This window comes from Pseudophryne corroboree, chromosome 9 (genome assembly GCF_028390025.1).
Source record: "Pseudophryne corroboree isolate aPseCor3 chromosome 9, aPseCor3.hap2, whole genome shotgun sequence".
NCBI classification, from domain to species: Eukaryota; Metazoa; Chordata; class Amphibia; order Anura; family Myobatrachidae; genus Pseudophryne; species Pseudophryne corroboree.
In genome coordinates, this window is record NC_086452.1 from 267089273 (window position 1) to 267105225 (window position 15953).

The window sequence follows — 15953 nt, forward strand, 5'->3', positions numbered from 1 at the left end:
AAGAGAAACGGCATGCATCCGTATGTCGGGCCCCTCCAATTGTCCACCCAGCTTGCACGTGGTGCGGGTATTCTTGCTAGATAGAAAATACTGTACAGAGATGCTAAGCATAGTCAGGAACTTAGGGGGCTTTTATCTCTCCCCATTATACTTCTAAAGATAACAGTTGCCTCTGTAGCCTTTAGAGCAGAGTACGTTACAAGCTGTTTGTACGTTATACCTTTAAAAAACAAGTAGGACCCGGGATAAGTTTTTTGTGAAAAATTGGGAATGATAAGGATGGTTATTGTGAATTTTGTTCTTATGTGCCTGAGGCACACAAATCTACGATAATTGCCGGCATCGGGGACAAACTGAATATCCCCAGGGGTGTCAATTAGCAATATACACAAAATATACGTTCTGGTAAAAACTTACCATTGATAACGGTATTTCTCCTATGTCCACAGGTTTCCACCGGATAACATTGGGATATGCTTGAGCGTCAGCGGATTGGCACCAAAGCGATCACAAGCTTTGTGGGCTCCCAGGATGCACCGGGCTCGTCCATATAATCCTACCCTCCGACTCAGTCAAATCAGTTGTTTCCAAAGCAATTAGGCAGGAGCATTATGTTGAACCTTATTCAGGCAAGAACACACATGCACACCCTTCCACGCAAGACGGAAGAGGTTAGTGAGTATAAAGATTCTCAAATCAGGTGCGTCAGGGTGGGATCCCTGTGGAAATCTGTGGACATAGGAGAAATACTGTTATCAACGGTAAGTTCTTACCATAACGTATATTTCTCCGGCAGGGTCCACAGGATAACAATGGGACTTCCTAAAGCAATTTTTAGTGGTGGGTATGCTCCTGATTAGACAGGAGAACCTAACGCCCGAATTCAGCGTCATGAGAGGCAAACATATCCAAGGCATAATGTCTAATGAATGTGTTAATGGAAGACCATGTGGCTGCCTTACATATCTGTTCTGCTGAAGCACCATGTTGTGCTGCCCATGAAGGACCTACCTTACGTGTAGCATGAGCAGAGACATTAGCCGGAACAGGGAGATCAGCTCAAGAATATGTTTCTGAAATAGTCATTCGAAGCCATCTTGCTAGGGTCTATTTAGTAGCAGGCCATCCCCTCTTGTGAAATCCGTAGAGAATGAAGAGAGAATCTGTCTTTCTAATGGCACTGGTACGATCCACGTAGATTCTTAATGCACAGACTACATCCAGCGATGCTTCTCCCGCAGAAAGTCCCGACACCTGAAAAGACGGGACTACAATTTCTTCGTTAAGGTGAAACTTAGAGACCACCTTAGGAAAATAACCAGACCTAGTTCTGAGAACTGCTTTATCTGGATAAAAAATTAGAAAAGGAGACTTACATGACAGCGCTCCTAAATCTGATACTCTTCTAGCTGATGTCATAGTCAGTAGAAAGAGTACCTTAGCTGTCAACCATTTAAGATCCACTTTATTAAGTGGTTCAAATGGAGCCCCTTGAAGGGTCTTTGAGGACCAGACTTAAATCCCAAGGTACTGCAGGAGGAACAAAGGGTGGTTGAATGCATTGCATTCCCTGGAAAAAAGTACGCACATCCTGTAAAGTGGCAATTTTCTTTTGGAACCATACAGTCAATGCTGATACTTGAACTCTCAAGGAAGCCACCTTCAAACCCTTATTCATTCCTGCCTGGAGGAAATCAAGATTCTGGATACTCTGAAAGATTTTGGATCCATACTTCTTCACTGCACCAATGAATATAGGCTTGCCATATTCAGTGTTAAATGTGAGCTGAGGAGGGTTTCTTTGCTCTGAGCATAGTTCGAATTACCTGTTGTGAAAAACCTCTTGACTTCAGGATAGAGGTTTCAACAGCCACGCCGTCAAAGACAGCCGATCCAGATGCCTGTGATAACAAGGACCCTGCATCAGTGGATCTGGACGTTGAGGCAGCAGAATTGGAGCATCCATCGACATCCTCTGCAGATCTATGTACCAATGCCTTCTGGGCCAAGCCGAAGCTATTAGAATCACGGCACCCCTGGCTTTATTTTCCTCACCACCCTGGGTAGCAGGGAGATTGGAGGAAACAGATATGTCAGATGAAAGTCCCATTTCACTGACAGTGCGTCCACAAGGATCGTTCCGGGGTCCTTTGTTCTTGACCCCTATGCGTAACTTTGTTGTTCAGACGGGTTGCCATGAGATCTCTCTCTGGCAAACCCCACTTATTTACTAGAGTGTGAAAAATTTCCAGGTGTAGATCCCATTCGCTTGCTCGAATGATGTGTCGACTGAGAAAGTCCGCTTCCCAGTTTAGGACTCCTGGAACGAACACTGCGGACAATGCTGGAAGAGGGAGTTTGCCCACTTTAGTATGTGACTTACCTCCTTCATAGCTTTTTGGCTGCGTGTTCCTCCCTGATGGTTGAGGTACGCTACTGCCGTTGCATTGTCCGAACAGATCTGGACTGGTTTTCCTTGCAGAATGTCCTTTGCCTGAATCCGTGCCATGCATATGGCCCGGAGTTCCAACAGGTTTATTGGCAGGCAACTTTCTTCTGTGGTCCATTGTCCCTGGAACCATAATCTTCCGGACACTGCTCCCCAGCCCTGTAGACTGGCATCCGTTGTCAGGATCTCCCAATCTGATATCCAAAAGGGTCTTCCCTTGTCTAGATGGGATGTCTGTAGCCACCAGGCTAATTACCTTTTTACCTTTACTGGAAGTACCATCATTTGTTTCTTTATGGTCTGATGTATTCCATTCCATCTGGTCAGAATCAGATGCTGCAGAGGTCTTGAGTGGAATTGTGCATATTCCACCATGTCGAATGTTGACACCATCAACCCCATCACTCGCATTGCTGTGTGAATTGATATTGTCTGACTGTGTAACAATTCCTGAGTCATTAATTGCACCTTGGATATCTTTTCCCGAGGTAAAAATATTTTCTGTAGACTTGAATCCAATACAGCCCCCAAGTGAATCATCCGTTGTGATGGAATCAGAGACGACTTTGCCCAATTAATGAGCCATCCGTGTTTCTGTAGACAAGTTATTGTCTGTTGGAGATGGCTCAAGAGCAATTCCTGGGATTGTGCCTGGATCAAAAGATCGTCGAGGTATGGAATAATTCAAGCTGCCATAACCACCATGATCTTGGTAAATACTCTGGGGGCTGTGGCTAACCCAAACGGTAAGGCCTGGAACTGAAAATGTTGCTGGAGGATGGCGAACCTGCGGTAACACTGATGGGACAATGCTATAGACACATGCAAGTAAGCATCCTATATATCCAGAGATACCATGTAATCCCCTGGTTCCATGGCCAAAACTATGGAGCGTAACATCTCCATGTGGAACCTTGGGACCCAAATGTATTTGTTTAACATTTTGAGATTGAGAATTGGCCGGAATGACAATCTGGCTTCTGAACCAAAAATAGGTTGGAGTAAAAACCCTGCCCCTGTTGTGCCGGGGGTACTGGAATATATTACCCCGTACTGAAGCAATTTCTGAACTGCTTCTTGCAGGGCTCTGGCCCTCGCCTCTATATGAGACGGGCTGGTGCAGAAAAACCTTTGAGGAGGCTGCTTCTTGAAAGGGAAAACATAACTCAGAGATACCACTTCTTGCACCCAAGCATCTGTTGTCGACTGATGCCATGTGTGTGCAAACTGAAGAAGTTGGCCTCCTACATTGGGGTCCCCCAGGTGGAAGCCCGTACCATCAGGCTGATGGTTTCTGTTCTGGTTTGGAAGCTGGCCCTCTGGTGGACCATTGCTTCTTTGCTTTGACAGACTTATTGTACTGGGTTTGCTTAGAATCATTTTTGCCTTTTGTTTTCCCTTGCCGCCAAAACCCCAAACCCCTAGGCCTAGGGTTATAACTGGCAGGAAACCTGACCTTCTTGAATTCTGCCTTTGACTCCAGAATATCTGTTAATTCCTTACCAAAGAGAATGTTCCCAACAAAAGGCAAAGATTCCAGAAACTTCTTGGATTCTGAATCAGCTTTCCATGGCCCTCATTCCGAGTTGTTCACTCGCTAGCAGCTTTTAGCAGCATTGCAAACGCTAGGCCGCCGCCCTCTGGGAGTGTATCTTAGTTTAGCAGAATAGCGAACGAAAGATTAGCAGAACTGCTAATAAATAATTATTTGCAGTTTCTGAGTAGCTCCATACCTACTTACAGATTGCGATCAGCTCAGTCCGTTTAGTTCCTGGTTTGACGTCACAAACACGCCCCGCGTTCGGCCAGCCACTCCCCCGTTTCTCCAGCCACTCCCGCATTTTTCCCTGACACGCCTGTGTTTTTTTGCACACACCCGGAAAACGCTCAGTTACCACCCAGAAACGCCCCTTTCCTGTCAATCACTCACCGATCAGCAGAGCGACTGAAAAGCGCCGCAGGATCCACAGCAAAACTGCTAAGTTGTTAGTTAAATAACTAAGCACATGTGCCCTGCGTGCCTTGCGCATGCGCAATTAGCAATAAATCGCAGCATAGCGAAAATCGGCAACGAGCGAACAACTCGGAATGACCACCCATGTACGTAGCCAAATTGCTCTGCGAGCAGCTACCGTTAAGGCTGACGCCTTGGAAGCAATCGTAGCCATATCCATTGCTGCTTCTTTTAAGAATAGCGCAGCCTGTTTCATATGAGCTATATGGTATTCCTGCTCCCTATAGGTGCCGAAAGCCTGTTTTCCAGTTCGTCAGCCCATTCAGCTACCGCCTTTGCCATCCAGGCTGAGGCTATAGCTGGCCTTATGACTGCCCCTGACAGAGAAAATATGTTTTTCAAAAAACCATCCACTCTTCTGTCTGTGACATCATTTAATGATGTTGATTGTAAAGGCAAAATAGATTTTCGCACTAACCGAATGACGTGCGTATCTACCTTAGGAGGCACTTCTCTTCTTAAACAGTTCCCAGTTGGAAAAGGGTAATATGAATCCCATTTTCTTGGAATTCTTTATTTCCTACTGGGTGTAGCCCAAGCTTCCTCCATAATTTCCGTCAGCTCCTCTGACTCTGGAAACTCATCCCTAAATGCTTTGGGACGTTTAAACACAGGTGCCTTAGTTTTTATTATTGGCTCTGCTGAATCCCGTAGAGACAGAATAGCCTTCATTGCTCCAATTAACTCAGCTATATCCTCTGAGCTGATACCTTCTACATGTTCTTCATATGGTGAAGTAGAGTATATGGAGCTATCCTCATCTGATGAATCATCCTGTGTCGCCTGTGAATTTGATGATATATTTACCCTTGGTTTATCAGCTTGTTGATTTGTAGAAGCTGTTGGGGCTATACCATAAGACGGAAGCTGCATGTATGGGTTAATAGTGGACCCTATTCCTGAGGTTGAAGCTGTAGGGACCAACCTGTCAGCTATACTGGATAAGGTTTGTGCAAACACAGCCCAAGGTGGATCTATTTGTCGTTGAAGAGGGATCTGCCTTGCAATCTGCTGAAACGCAAAACAATTTGCACATAACCCAACATGTGCCAGATGCTGAGTAGATAATTCCACCTTGCAGGATAAACATGTTATGAGTGTTGGTGTTACTGTTAATGTAACCTCATCACCTTTGCCGCTCTTAGACATGATAAATAATCAGCTTTACAGAGTATACTACACAATCTGTGGCTATAATCACTTTACTCTATTAAAGTGATATCAATCTGACCCCAACCCAAGCACCAGCATTGAGGCTCAGAATAAACCACTGACAAACATATATAAAGTCAGCAATCACACTAGCAGGCAGTCACATGTTATATATTAGTCATATGAGCAAATTATCAACTACGAACACATTTCAAAGTATGTATGAGTAAATTTACTGAATTCGGTCCTATAGTTATTTAACTTATTCAGACGCTTTGCGAAGAAAACTACAGTAATATACACAGACTCGTATGCAATAGGCACTAAAGTTAACTATTCATACTAACAAAAGTAGATAGAATTTTAGTGCTGTATAACCCGTACTCCGTAGAGTGGGATACAGGGAGACTCACCCCACTTCCAGGATCGATCAATACGTTCGCGAACGCTGAGTGGATCCAGACGCAGCTAGTGTACACTGCCGCTCTGGGAACTTTTTAGTGGACACACACGCTCAGTGAACGCTAGTGCATGCAGACGCACTCGTCTGCGACCCGGTTCCTAGCGGTAACCTTAGTGTACACAGAAGCAGCAGCCTATGCTGCGACCGAAACCAATCATGGTAGCGTCTGAGATGAAAGTGAGGCAATCAGTTCATGGCGGGAGACACGTGGAAACTGGTCATGAACTGGGGGGAGGGGCGACCAGGAGAGCGTCTGACTCCCCACCGCTGACAACAACCCTAGAGATGGCAGCCTCAAGCTAATCCTGGTGCCTTATGATCCCTTAGGCCTAGCGCTGGAGCACCCGTGGTGGCGGCGCGCCAGCTACTCTATCGTAGTTTACTCCCAAAACAGTGCGGCTTTGTCCGTATTCCCCCCGATGCCTTACCTTCTCCCCGTGCTCTGGCCACAGCCTGGTAACGTCTGCTGGACCTGCTAGTATATCCGATACAGACGCCTGTCGAGACAGCACTTGTACCGTGGGTAAGCGTTGTTGCGACCCGGTGTAGAGTTGTTGGAGTGATTCTTTCCGATATGCGTGTAAGACGCTGTTAGGAAAGATCACTCAAAAACAATGTAGTAAGACTATAAAAATAAAATAAAAAAGCTTAGGGCTGCCAAAACACAACAGCCCTGTAACCATGGTCCGGCTCCTGCCGCACCAAACAAAAAACTGATTTGCCATAGCCAGTGGGCGGGGATATATGGACGAGACCGTTGCATCCTGGGAGGCCTGAAAGCTTGTGATCATTTGGTGCCAATCCGCTGTCGCTCCATCATATCCCATTGTTATCCTGTGGATAACCTGTGGACCCTGCAGGAGAAATATAGGATTTTAATTACCTACCGGTAAATCCTTTTCTCGTAGTCCGTAGAGGATGATGGGGTCCACATTAGTACCATGGGGTATAGACGGGTCCCATGGACACTTCAAGAATTTAATAGTGTGGGCTGACTTGTCCCTCTATGCCCCTCCTACCAGACTAAGTCTAGAAACTGTGCCCGAGGAGATGGACATACTTTGAGAGAATAAAATACAAACATAGTGGTGAGATTCACACCAGCTCACACATAACAGAAAACCAAGCTAACCAGCTTTAAATAATTCAGCAACGGCTGAACAACAGTACTTAACCAAGTATCAAGGCAGTAATTAACCAAGTAACAACGCAGTACTTAACTAAGTAACTAATGCAGGAAAACGAAGCGCTGGGCGGACTACGAGAAAAGGATTTGCCAGTAGGTAATTAAAATCCTATTTTCTCTTACGTCCTAGAGGATGCTGGGGTCCACATTAGTACCATGGGGATGTACTAAAGCTCCCAGTACGGGAGGGAGAGTGCGGAGGCATCTGCAGAACCGATTGACCAAACTTTAGGTTCTCAGAGGCCAAATTATACAACTTGCAGAACTTAGCAAACGTGTTCGATCCTGACCAAGTAGCCGCTCGGCAAAGTTGTAAAGCAGAGACGCCCCAGGCAGCCGCCCAGGAAGAACCCACTTTACGAGTACAGTGGGCCTTAAGAGATTTTGGACACGACAAGCCTGCCGTAGAATAAGCATGCTGGATAGTACACCTGATCCAGCGAGAAATCGTCTGCTTAGAAGCAGGACACCCAACCTTGTTGGGATCATAAAGGACAAACAGAGTGTCCGACTTTCTGTGACGAGAAGTTCTGTTCACATAAATCTTCAAAGCCCTTACAACATCGAAGGATTTTGAAGAAATTGAGTCAGTAGCCACTGGCACCACAATAGGCAAAAGACGATACAACCTTCGGAAGAAATTGCTGACGCGTCCTGAGCTCAGCTCTATCTTCATAGAAAATCAAGTAGGGGCTCTTGCAGGACAATGCCCCCAATTACGAAACATGTCTAGCAGATGAAAATGCCAATATTGTGACCGCCTTCCAAATAAGGAACTTGACATCAACCTCCTGTAAAGGTTTGAACCAATCCGACCGCAGGAACTGCAGCACCACATTAAGATCCCAAGGTGCCGTAGAAGGCACAAAGGGAGGCTGGATGTGCAGAACCCATTTCAAGAAAGTCTGACCCTCAGGGAGGACAGCCAATTATTTCTGGAAGAAAATGGACAAGGCCGAAATCTGGACTTTTATGTAGCCCAACCGCAGGCCCACATCCACACCTGCTTGCAGAAAGAGGAGAAACCGCCTCAGTTGAAACTCCACCGTAGGAAACTTCTTGGATTCACACCAAGACACGTACTTTTTACAAATTCGATGGTAATGTTTAGACATTACTTCTTTCCCAGCCTGCATCAGGGTAGGAATAACCTTGTTCGGAATGCCATTCCGAGCTATGATCTGGCGTACAACCTCCATGCCGTCAAACATAGCCGTGGTAAGTCTTGATAAGTGAACGACCCCTGTTGCAGAAGGTCCTCTCGAATAGGAAGAGGGCTCGGATCTTCCAGCAGTAACTCCAAAAGATCCGCATACCAAGCCCTTCTTGGCCAGTCCGGAGCAATGAGGATCGCCTGAACTCTTTTTCTTTTTATTTGTTTGAGAATCCTTGGGATGAGTGGAAGTGGAGGGAACACATACACTGACTTGAACACCCACGGAGTTACCAGGGCGTCCACTGCCACTGCCTGTGGGTCCCTCGACCTGGAACAGTACCTCACCTCCGAAGCTTCTTGTTGAAGCGGGAGGCTATCATGTCTATTTAAGGTACGCCCCAAAGACTTGTCACCTCCGCGAACAGCTCTGGGTGGAGGCCCCACTCTCCTGGATGGAGATCGTGTCTGCTGAGGAAGTTCGCTTCCCAGTTGTCCTCTCCCGGAATAAAGATTGCTGACAGCGCCAACGCGTTTTTTTTCCGCCCAGAAGATGATTCTTGTTACCTCTGACATTGCAGCTCTGCTCTTCATTCCGCCCTGTCGGATTATGTAGGTCACGGTCGTTACATTGTCCGACTGAACCTGAACGGCTTGATCTTTCAGTAGATGTGCCGCTTGTAGAAGACCGTTGTACACGGCCCTTAGTTCCAGAATGTTTATCGGAAGGATGGATTCCAGACTTGACCACCTTACTTGGAAGTTTTCCCCTTGGGTGACTGCTACTCAACCTCTGAGACTAGCATCCGTGGTTAGGAGGATCCAATTCTGAATCCTGAACCTGTGGCACTCTAGTAGGCGAGAAGTTTGCAGCCAACAGAGGAGCGAGATTCTGGCTTTCAGTGACAGACGTATTCTCTGGTGCATGTGAAGATGAGATACCAACCATTTGTCTAGGAGATCCAGTTGGAAAGACTGTGCATGAAATCTTCCATACTACAGAGCCTTGTAGGAGGCAACCATCTTCCCCAGAAGGTGAATGCACTGATGACCGATACCCGCGCTGGCTTCATGACTTCCCGGGCCATTGTTTGTATCACCAACGCTTTCTCCTCCGGCAGAAACACCATCTGTACTTCCATGTCGAGGATCATCCCCAGGAAGGGCAGTCTCCTTGTCGGCTCCAGATGCGACTTTGGAAGATTCAGGATCCATTCATGATCCTGGAGTAGTTGAGAGAGCAATGCTCTGCAACTGTTTCTCCCTGGAAGACAGTTTTATCAGCAAATTGTCCAGATAAGGAATTATGTTCACACCCTGCTTGCGGAGGAGTAGCATCATCTCCGCCATGACCTTGGTGAACACCCTTGGTGCCGTGGAGAGGCCAAACGGCAGTGCCTGGAACTGATAGTGACAGTCCAGCAGCGCAAATCTGAGATAAGCCTGGTGAGACGGCCAGATCGGAATGTGAAGGTACGCATATCCAGGGATCCTAGAAATTCCTCCTCCTCCAGACCTGAGATCACCGCTCTCAGGGACTCCATCTTGAACTTGAATTCCCTCAAATAAGGGTTCAACGACTTTAGGTTCAATATTGTTCTGACCGAACCATCCGGTTTCGGTACCACAAACAGGTTTGAGTAATAACCCTTGTTTGCTAGGTGAGGTGGAACTGGAACAATAACATTGACTTTAGCAATTTTTGAATGGCCTCCTGTAGGGGGTGGTCTTCAGTATGCCGACTGACGGGATCCCGGCGCACAGTATACCAGCGCCGGGATCCCGATAGCCGGCATACCGACACTTATTCTCCCTCGTGGGGGTCCATGACCCCCCTGGAGGGAGAATAAAATAGTGGGGCACGCATAGCGCGCCACAGTGCACGTAGTGTGGCGAGCGCAGCGAGCCCGCAAGGGGCTCATTTGCGCTCGCCACACTGTCGGTAAGCCGGCGGTCGGGCTCCCGGCGCCGGTATGCTGGTCGCCGGGAGCCCGACTGCCGGCATATCGTAGTGAACCCCCTGTAGGATAGCACTTTCTGTCAGCAAAGCTGGTAAGCCTGATTTGAAGTATCTGGTAGTTGGGAGTTCTTGAAACTCCGGTCTGTACCCCTGGGTAACAATATCTTGTACCCAGGGGTCTATGCCTGACGACACCCAGACATGACTGAAATTTCTTAATCTTGCCTCCACCTGCCCGATCTCCAGGCTGGGAGGTCCACCGTCATGCAGAGGATACTGAGGAAGCAGAACCAGGTTCCCCAGACCTGAATCCAATTGAGCACATCTGGGACATCATGTCTCACTCCATCCACATTGCACCACAGACTGTCCAGAAGTTGGCGGATGCTTTAGTCGAGGTCTGGGAGGAGATCCTTCAGGAGACCATCCGCCACCTCATCAGGAGCATGCCCAGGCATTGTAGGAAGTTCATACAGGCACGTGGAGGCCACAAACACTACTGAGCCTCATTTTGACTTGTTTAAAGGACATAACATCAAAGTTGGATCAGCCTGTAGTGTGTTTTTCCACTTTAATTTTGAGTGTGACTCCAAATCCAGACCTCCATGGGTTAATAAATTTGGTTTCCATTGATAATTTTTGTGTGATTTTGTTGTCAGCACATTCAACTATGTAAAGAACAAAGTATTTAATAAGAATATTTCATTCATTCAGATCTAGGATGTGTTATTTTAGTGTTCCCTTTAATTTTTTGAGCAGTGTATATATATATATATATATATATATATATATATATATACATACATATACATACATACACACATATATACACACAGTATATATATATATATATTTGGGAAAGTCCTGCAGTCGCATCAGTATGGGATCAACAGTGGGGGTGCACCCAGTAGAATCCACTCGGTCTGGGTGGGTCCACAAATATACACGTAGTTCCAGTTTCCTGGGGGGCACTCTCCTTCACAAGTAAAGTCCAATCAAAGTCTCTTAGGTCATAGTCGGCTTTATTGGGTCGACGTTTCGGCTCAACAACCAGAGCCTTTATCAAGACAAGCCACACACATTTTCTTATTTCGATATTGAATTAAACAGTCATTACCTGTCAAAATATCAGATACAAGAAGAATAAAATAAATACAATCAATCTCACGGGCCCAATCAGAAAATCACCACCACAAAAAGTGATATGTGCCAGTCAATCAAAGACTGTAGGGGAATGATTATGAAAAGCCACCTTGATAAATACAGTGGACAATGAAAGTATATAAGTCAACACCATCGAGTGTAGGCCTGTCACCAGAGGACACTAATATACTTACTAGTACTATACAGTTCAACAGTGTAATACTGAGGAAGAACGGACGGCTATATCAGCCCATAAGTCCTATTGGCAAGATCAATGGAGAAGTATAAGTACCCACATAAAATATGGTCTAATATAAGACCAGGACAGTACATAGGAATCAATCAATAGAGAAAGCTGACCAGAATCTATACTCACTTCAAAAATGATTTCACAGTAGAATAATCCACACATGAACACATCAGTCTAATGTCCCTCTGTAACATAAATAATATCAATCTCTAATATAAACTGGCCAAAAATATGTGTCAAACAACCGTAACACCAACCACAGGGGGAGAAATAATCACTCACCACTAAGTATTCATAGCAGACATCCGTTCAGTGAGACTGTATGCTCATACTGACCGGAGTGTCCCTTGTAAGGGTACATAACCGGAAGTGGAAGTTGAAACATAAATAGCCGAAATAAACACTTAGGAAAACCAAGGTGTACTATAAACTGACTGCAGCGCTGAGAGGAAACAGACTCAAGGTGCCTGCAACAAGCCACAGAAACTAAGTAGACAAACACTCATAGCCGCCGCTCATAAGAGCGGCGTGCGTTCCACCGCCGGGAAGCGACGCACTCAATGCACTCCACATACCGGAAGGACCAAGCGGCACCAGCGAACGTTACTAGCGACGCTAACAACACTTCAAAGCGGGACCAGAACACTGTCACGTGCGCGCAGCCTCTCATATATACACAAATAAACACAATACAAGCGGCACAGGGTGAGCAAAAACGATCCGCAGACGATCACTAAATAACAAGTGATCAGTGGCAATCAGATCCTCAGCGCAAGCAATAGGAACAAAAACAGGCACTCAGGCCATCTCAACCAGTCAAATAAATCAGACATATAAGTGCCCTCAGGTGAATATACCACTGCTGTTAACATCAGAATAGATTCACAACAACACATCAACCAATGTCATTGGAAATATCAATAGCATCTGCTGGACATAAATGTCATAAGATAAAATATCCTGTTACAAATTATTGTATGTCAAATGACTCATATACCCTCAAATGGTATATAGATTATAGAACCTATGTCACATAATGAGTCAGTGTTGTCCTTAGAGATACATATGTTCGCAGTACAATTCCCACATAAGTAACAGCCAGGTTTCTGGCGCATCATTCGTGAAGTATTCATTTGCTCATCCGGGGTAAGGGTAGGTCGCATAAGCAACTGTCTCAAGTTAGCCCCACGGCCAAAGGCCATAAGAGTGGGTAAAGGGCAGAGCAGGGTCAGAGGCTAAAATTGTCCAGTGCTTGCGTATAATCTTGCTGGTTTCATGCGCATGATTATCATATTTAGTAGTGTATATCATTCTGTTGGTATTATTGCAGCTCTTGGAAACCTTATGAGTATAGATGTTGCAGGCTTTATGTAAACATTTCCCCAATGTTCGTGAGGTATAGCCTCGCTGCCTAAATCTATGCATCATGTCATTAAGTTGTACTTCTCTGACTGTGTCATCTGTGTTGTTTCTCATTACTCTGAGCAGTTGTGAGACCGGCAGATTGTCTTTTAGAGCTGTAGGATGAAAGCTACTAGTTAACAATGTAGTGTTCCTATCAGTAGGTTTCCTAAAGAGAGTAGTCGTAAACACCCCCCCAGTGTGTCCAATAGTTACGTCCAAAAAATTGACGTATTCAGCAGAAATATCAAATGTAAGTTCAATCGGACTATCAAGACCATTTATCCGATCAATCATAGCGACGAAAGACTCACGGGTGTCGAGCCAGACCACAAATATGTAATCTATAAACCGCTTATAGATTTTTATTTTGTGTCCAAACTCCGCCAAAATGTCTTTGTTCAAACATCATCATGAACATATTGGCATAGGAATGTGCCAGGTTGGACCCCATGGCGGTTCCAGACACCTGAAAATAGTACTCATCTTTATACTGAAAGTGATTGAGACCTAACACTAAACTAGTTAACTCGAGTATATACTCAGTAGATATTCCCTTAGTGGGTTCAAGTGAAATCAATTCTCTTAGTGCCCCCAATCCGTCGGAGTGTGGTATCACAGTGTACAATGATTGAACATCCATGGTTGCAAGCAGTATATTCTCGGTGAGATCCTGGTATTGTTTTAAGTGATCTAAGAGGTCACTGGTGTCACGGATGTAACTTGGATTTTTGATGACATAGGGCTGTAATAAAGAATCAATAAACTGTGCTACTGGTTGCAACAGCGACCCTTCCGCCGCTATGATCGGCCGTCCTGGTGGTCTATGTAAAGTTTTATGTATTTTAGGCAATGTATAGATTATCGGGAAACTCGGTTTCTCAAACGTCATATACTCAAATAAATCAACATCAATCCAATGGTTGTCGAGGCCTCTCTTGAGACACGCGTCAATTTGGATTTTGACCCGTGTCAAGGGGTTGGTCCTGACCCTCCTATATGTTAACTCATCTGCTAGTTGACGATTCATTTCTGCATCATATTCAACCCAGTCCTGTATGACAACCGCTCCACCCTTATCCGCAGGATGGATCACAAGATTAGGGTTGGAGCGCAGCCTCTTAAGTGCTTGACATTCATCGGAGGGCAAATTGTCATACAGTCTGGGTGGCTTAATGGAACGGGTTTCTTTAGTAACCATTCTCAGAAAGGTTTTTAAACTCGAGTTGGTGGAAGGAGGATCAAACCTAGATTTCCTCTTGAAATGTTTAGAGGCATAACACTGCCTTTACCCGCAATGAACTCTCTAAGGCGTAAATTTCTACCGAATATATACTGATCGACTGTTCCCTCAAATGGTTTATGTGGAAAAAACGTTATAAAGGAAAGACCACGAGACAATAAACGTGTTTGAGCTTGATCTAATACTGTAGAAGAGAGATTAAAGACAGAACTTAGGTCCGATTCCTGCGGCCCTGTCTTTTTGTAACCACCCCTCCTCGTGTGCGGGTAGTGCCTCTTGCAGTGTCCACTGGGGGTGTAGTCCGGGAATCGGTCCCTGAATCTAAAAAATGTTTATCACCTGTATTATGGCCTGAAAGGTCAGTCTCTGATGTTGAGATTGAAGAGCCTTGGTCTCTTGGAAAATACGGACGTCGCTGTTGTCTAAATGGACGTGATGTCTCAGTTGGAAACTGGTTATTATTACTAAGTAACCAGCGATAGACAGTGTGTGTTTGATAGTCTGTTGTCACTGTAGTTAGCTTTTTCCTTTTAAAAGAGGTGAGTTCCTTGCGGTAGGAGTCAACCTGGGTTTGCAACCTATCAAGCCAATTTGAGCTCTTATCTTCCCTAAGGGTGAGAATAGAAGTGATCTCGAGTTGCTCTATATCACTTCTAACCTTTTTGAATTTGTTACTCGATTCTTCGACTACCAAAATGAGAAGATCAAGGGAACATTTATTTAATATCCCGCACCAGTTTGTACAAAACACTGGATTGCTGCGAAACGGCATAGATATAAACATTAAATTCTGATACAGTAGTAGTCTCTAGATTTCGATACATTGCCCGCGGAGACGTCAGCTGATATTTTTTATAGGTTGTTAAAACTCAGACGGCGTGAAATTGATCTTCAACTTCACGGCCAATTCTTGTCCGAGTATCACCGACGCAAATTAATCCCTAGAGGATTCAGGATTAAATAATATCCCGACATTGGGTCGCAGCAATCCAGTGTTTTGTACAAAATGGTGCGGGATATTAAATAAATGTTCCCTTGATCTTCTCATTTTGATAGTCGAAGAATCGAGTAACGAACTCAAAAAGGTTAAAAGTGATATAGAGCAACTCGAGATCACTTCTATTCCCACCCTTAGGGAAGATAAGAGCTCAAATTGGCTTGATAGGTTGCAAACCCAGGTTGACTCCTACCGCAAGGAACTCACCTCTTTTAAAAGGAAAAAGCTAACTACAGTGACAACAGACTATCAAACACACACCGTCTATCGCTGGTTACTTGGTAATAATAACCAGTTTCCAACTGATAAACAATCACGTCCATTTAGACAACAGCGACGTCAATATTTTCCAAGAGACCAAGGCTCTTCAATCTCAACATCAGAGACTGACCTTTCAGACTATAAAACAGGTGATAAACATTTTTTAGATTCAGGGACCGATTCCCGGACTACACCCCCAGTGGGCGCTGCAAGAGGCACCGCCCGCACACGAGGAGGGGTGGTTACAAAAAGACAAGGCCGCAGGAATCGGACCTAAGTTC

At 45.2% G+C, this 15953-nt stretch overlaps 1 protein-coding gene across 4 annotated transcripts in view; it reads right to left on the reverse strand.

Moving 5' to 3' along the window:
* The window catches only part of FIRRM (FIGNL1 interacting regulator of recombination and mitosis), a 926412-nt gene that overhangs the window by 475450 nt on the left and 435009 nt on the right, over nucleotides 1–15953 (reverse strand). The window lies entirely within an intron of this gene.